Raw genomic sequence first — 5,538 nt, forward strand, 5'->3', positions numbered from 1 at the left:
TTGCATAGCCCCGTTTCTTTCTTTCTTTTTTTTCCCCATCTTTACTTGTATTTTTTTTTTAATAATCTTATTTTCCCCTTTGTGTTTAAGTTTTAACATTGTTTTGACTTGTAAGAAAGCCGAAAGACAACTAATGATGCTTATAGCTTTCTGACGTTTCGAGGTTGAGGTGGATCGTGTAAAAGAAACCGCGCTGAAGTAACCCTAACCAGCATCTAAAAGCGAAGACTGTAAATACACGTATAATGTTATAATATATATAGTTTGAGCATATATTTGTGGGGGTGGGGGAGGGGGGGAGGTCCTTAGCCTACTCGTGCGTCTTTTGCTGCAGTACAACTCTTTCATGACCAAAAGGATTTGGAAATAAAGAGATTAAATGATAATGATCCACGGCATACTAAAATCTGCTCAGATATGTGATAAGTGGATTCATATAATTTCGTATAAAGGAACGAAAAAAGCCTAAGAACATTATATCAAGTATCAAAACTAGACCTTTCTCATTACATATTTATGTCATCAAATTGAGTTTGCGATGAAGGTGTTGCAAATTTTATCAGTTACATGAGACTAAAAAATGTCATTTACTAAAACAATACATTATGTTAACAATAATTTTGTTGATATGAACATTGCGAATTTATACTAATAATATGCAAAATTCCATTTCTCGGAAATCACTATATACTGTTAATAAATTAAATATTAGTATAATGTGAATTATGTAATAATATATCGCACTATTAACTAATGTAAACACATAACGTCTATACTAAATTACTGATAGTTTAGTTATAAAAAATACCATTAGTTTAATTTTTACTATATATAAATAAAACAATCTTAACGTTTAAACTCTTTTTTATTTCATTGATAAATTAACGTTATTTAATGTAAGTACAATATAGAGCGTTTGATTGTTTAAAAATGATTAAACTGTTGATATGCCAATTCTCTTTCCAAATTGAAAAAAAAATTGAGAATGGAGAGAATTTTTTTGTCATTAATTACGTTGATTTGAAAATAAGTAAACGTCATTGAAGTTTATATTAAATAAGTCGGCCTATAGTGATAATGGTACAGGGGCTGTTTGTCTATACATAGTATAGTATGGCTCAATTTGTACACTTATATAACTAAATGAGAATGGATAAATAAATTTGACATTTTGAAAATGAGTTCCTCCGACCTATATAATAAACTTCGTTTATATAGCATTTTTAGTCAATGAGAATTGACTTGCTAAGCATTGTTTCTTAATTTGTCTCGTTTCAAAATTAATGCATACCGCAAGTTTGAATGAATATTAATACACTAACTTTTTGTGTGCGTGTGTGTGTGACATACACCAACTATTAAAAAAAAAGACATACATGAGAGACTTGGTTTTTAACTAAGATGTCCATGTAAACATCTTCAGAAGAACATTTTTCTAAAGATTCAAGTACTTCGCTCAAAAAGAAAAAAAAATATGTCTTGAGTATATGCATTTTTCTTAATTATGTTAAAGAAAATTTTTTATCACACATGTATAATAATCCTACTTGACTCAAACAAAATTATCTACATAAAAAAGAATACCTAATCTATTAAAAGAAGAAGAAGAAAAAGCTCCAATGTGAGAGAGTTCACAACAAGACCAGAAAGACAAAGTTTAAAAAATATATTCTTTTAGCTAGGTCTTAGTTAAGATTCTATCGTTTTGCTTGAAAGCTTTTCCTATGAAATTTTCATCATTTAAAAACAAACAACTTTAATATTCAATCAAGACATTTTTTTATATAATATTTTAAATTAATTAAAAAATATTCTCTCAAAACAACCCGTCCAAAGCAGACTCTAAATTATTTAAAATTAACCTGCTCTGTGAATCAGAAAATAAATAAATAATAATAAGATGTTCTATTTAAAACTTAAATCTTAAAAAGAGAAAAATATTCCCTCCATTTCTTTTTAGTTATCAGATTTTGAGGAAAAAAATTGTTTTTATTTATATGTCATTTTGCAAAGTTTAAAATCACATTAATTATTCTTTAATCAATTATATCCTTACTTATATTTTTTATTTTTTAATTAATTTACACATGTATTATTAGAAGAAAAAATATTGTATTTTTTGTTTTAACATAAAGATTTTAAAGATTTGTTGAAGCGAGATTTAATGACAGACAAAAAATATGAATGGACGAAAACATTAGGGGCCAATGCTGCAGGTTAATTTTTTGTTAGACTAAATGTAAAAATTCGAAAAAGTTGAGAGAAAAAACATAATTAATCCTTAATAATTAGTCCCATTAAATAAATGCAAGGAATCAAATATGAAAGCGACCTAAACAAAGACGAATATTAATGCATGGGATGCTATAGAGTAAAGACAAAGGGGTTTCAAGTTCTCACCTCTTAACTTCACTCTAGCAATCTAGAAATATAATGCGAATTAATAACATGGTCCAAATTCATGGACAAGCATGGGAAGAGGGTACCCCATGAAATTCTTTCCAGGCAGACAACAACAAATACGGTCTCTCATCGGGGTAGAATGATCTGATTGATGCAATTGATGGCATTTTAGCTCTAGCAAACACAACTCATAAAAGCACTGTTACGGGAGCACAAAACTAAAGACATGATACAATAGCCTTCCAATTTTGTAATTGGCCATATTGGAACACCCCAAATCAATGAATCATTATTGGTAAAAATGCCAAAGCATGTACTTTCTCACATCTTCATTAGATAGGAAGGAAATCACAGAAGCCTAAGGAAGGTTTTAAGTTACAGTGTCGATATATATAACTATTCTTACCATTCTGAAATCATTATTATTTAACTTAATTAGTGAGATTTTTGCTATTATATTATACATCAATTTTTAAGAATATGCATGATCATAATACTTTCATAAATTTTCGATATTTTTCCTCTTTTAAACTAATTTTTAAGAGTGGGATAAGCCTGATTGGTTTATAATTAATATGGTATTAATTTCTTTTTAGGTTGTGAACTAGTGATTATAATAATATGGTATTTGAGCTAATTGAAATGCTGGACCATTCTTAACTGTGTAATTTTACAAATTTCACGCTTAAGTGTTAAGACTACCAATATTCTAAAATTACAACTTTTAAGATAGAATAATTATTAAAATTTCAGAAAAAGCACAAAATTTGTGAGCAAAATAATTAAAGTATTCACAATTATAATCACGATATAGTTGTAGTTTGTAAAGACATTTAAAATATTTAGAATTTGATTAGAATGCTTTTGTAGTATAATTTTTTTTTTTATATTGATTCTGTTAGGATAAATTTCTTAACATGTAGAAAATAAAAGTTCATCTAATCAGTAAAGAATAAATTTATATGTTACAAGAATGTGAGTTTAATTTTTATTATCAATGTAAATAATTTATTAATGTATAACATGTAAATACTTCTCTAAATACCCATTGAACTTTCAGATTGCCGCGACTTTAGTAAACTTTAAAAATCAACTCACCTAGATTTTTATACATCACAAAAACTTAAAGAAATATAAAATAAGAATATAAACAAATTAAGTTTCTTTTATAAGTTAAAATTAATTTATATACTTTAATTCTTATAAAAACTCTCTCATCTAACTTTTATAAAAGTTGAGATTCATAAGTTAACTTTAACTTAAACAAGAATATTTTAATTTATTTTACTCTTACTTTTCTTTCCTTATAAGTGTTTGGTGAGAATTTATGCAAACATGATCACCATTGTCTGATTATAATTTGCAACAATTTTAATTTTTATAATAATTATTTTAAATGTTATATTTATAATGATTTTTAATTAATTAATAGTGTTATTTTTTTACAATAATACTACATGGAAAATAAACGCTACAAATTAATCAACAATATTATGATTCTAATTAATTACACTTTGGGAGCGAAATTTAAAAAAATGTAGTCCTTAAATGGCATTGCAGCAAATTAGACAATCCCATTTCACTCTTTTTTTCTTTTTCATTTTTCTCCCCGTCAAAATCGAATGTCCGATTAATTGGAAGCTTGTTCTAAACGAATTTGTTCAGATATGGCCTTGTAATGACCCATGAAATTGAAAGGGCAGGTTAATCCAATTTCCAAATTAAGTATATGCAATTAAGAAATCCTGAAGAATTCAAGTCATTTAAATTAATTAACTATAGTTAGTAATCATTCATTCAAACATTATTAGAAACAAATCACTCATCATTCAACGAAATTTATCGCAAGAAATAAGTTAACAAAACTATTTAAACCTCACACTAGTTTCCATCCTTCAACTCTTAACAAGGTAAGGCCAGGGTAAGAGTTTTAATAGATAAACTTTGTATCATTATTGGGGTACAAGAAGACCACCGTTGAATAACAACAATATCAAATTCACTTACATCTTAGACTTAAAAAGAAAAGAATTAAACTGAGAAATCTTCATCTACTCTCTAGTGATCTCAAGTCGATCTCAAGTATCCACAAGTTAATTAAAAAGAGATGTGTTTAAAGAAAATGAGCGAAAGATAGAAGAGATAGACCACATGGTTTGTAATGGAGAAAGGGTTATTAGGGAATATGAAACCGTCGGTTAACACCTTCCGGGACATACTTAGACATTTGTCATAATGAAGGACCATTAGAGAGTTTGTAAGTATACCATGACAACAAACATGATGCTCACATTAGTCCATTCTTCAATCTCTTACAAGAAGACATTGCCATGATCCATATTCTCCCTTTATTGAGTTATTCAATGTTGTAGGTTCCTTGTTGTGACCCATCCATTTTGAATGCTCCTCTATCTTACTCGTGACTTCTCAAAGTGAAAAAACAAAGTGGATTAGTGAACATCTAATCCATTATTTAGCACATTGAGGTCAACAAAAATTAATATGTCTATCACGCTAAATTTTAATACAGGATATATAGCTCAAGACTTCATTTTGAATAATGAAGTAGTAATATTTACCAATTACTCCTACTAATTTCCCTTTCTTTCTAGTTTCATATCAAATGTTGATTTCTCCATTCAATTAAGTTTTCTTGTTGATTTTACGTCAAATTAGATTTAAGAGGAAAAAAATTACTTTATTTTTAAGCACATAAATCAACTAACATGAGATTGTTTCAAATTAATTAGTAATTTTCAGTTATTTAAAAAATATAAACAAAAGCCTTAATAGATCATCAATACATTCAATTAAAACTAAATAATAATTTTATTTGAATAAAATTAATTACAAAAATTACGATTAAAAATTGTAATAGAGAAATAAAAATGTGGATGAAGGCACCCAAGAAAATGTTGTAAATGCAAAATCCAGGAGGTTCGGGAAGAAAAGGACCTTAAGCCGCATGCAGGAGAAGCGGCCCACCGACGCCGACATCGTTGTTCACACTCTACTTGCGTGCGTGCCGGACTATATTTATGCATCGTCATCCATGTGACGATATTTTTCTTATTTGATACTTCTTTTTATATGTTTTTTTTTAATTTAAGAGAAAATAAGTTATATATGGATAAT

The sequence above is a fragment of the Glycine max genome, chromosome 11 (assembly GCF_000004515.6).
Source record: "Glycine max cultivar Williams 82 chromosome 11, Glycine_max_v4.0, whole genome shotgun sequence".
NCBI lineage: Eukaryota > Viridiplantae > Streptophyta > Magnoliopsida > Fabales > Fabaceae > Glycine > Glycine max.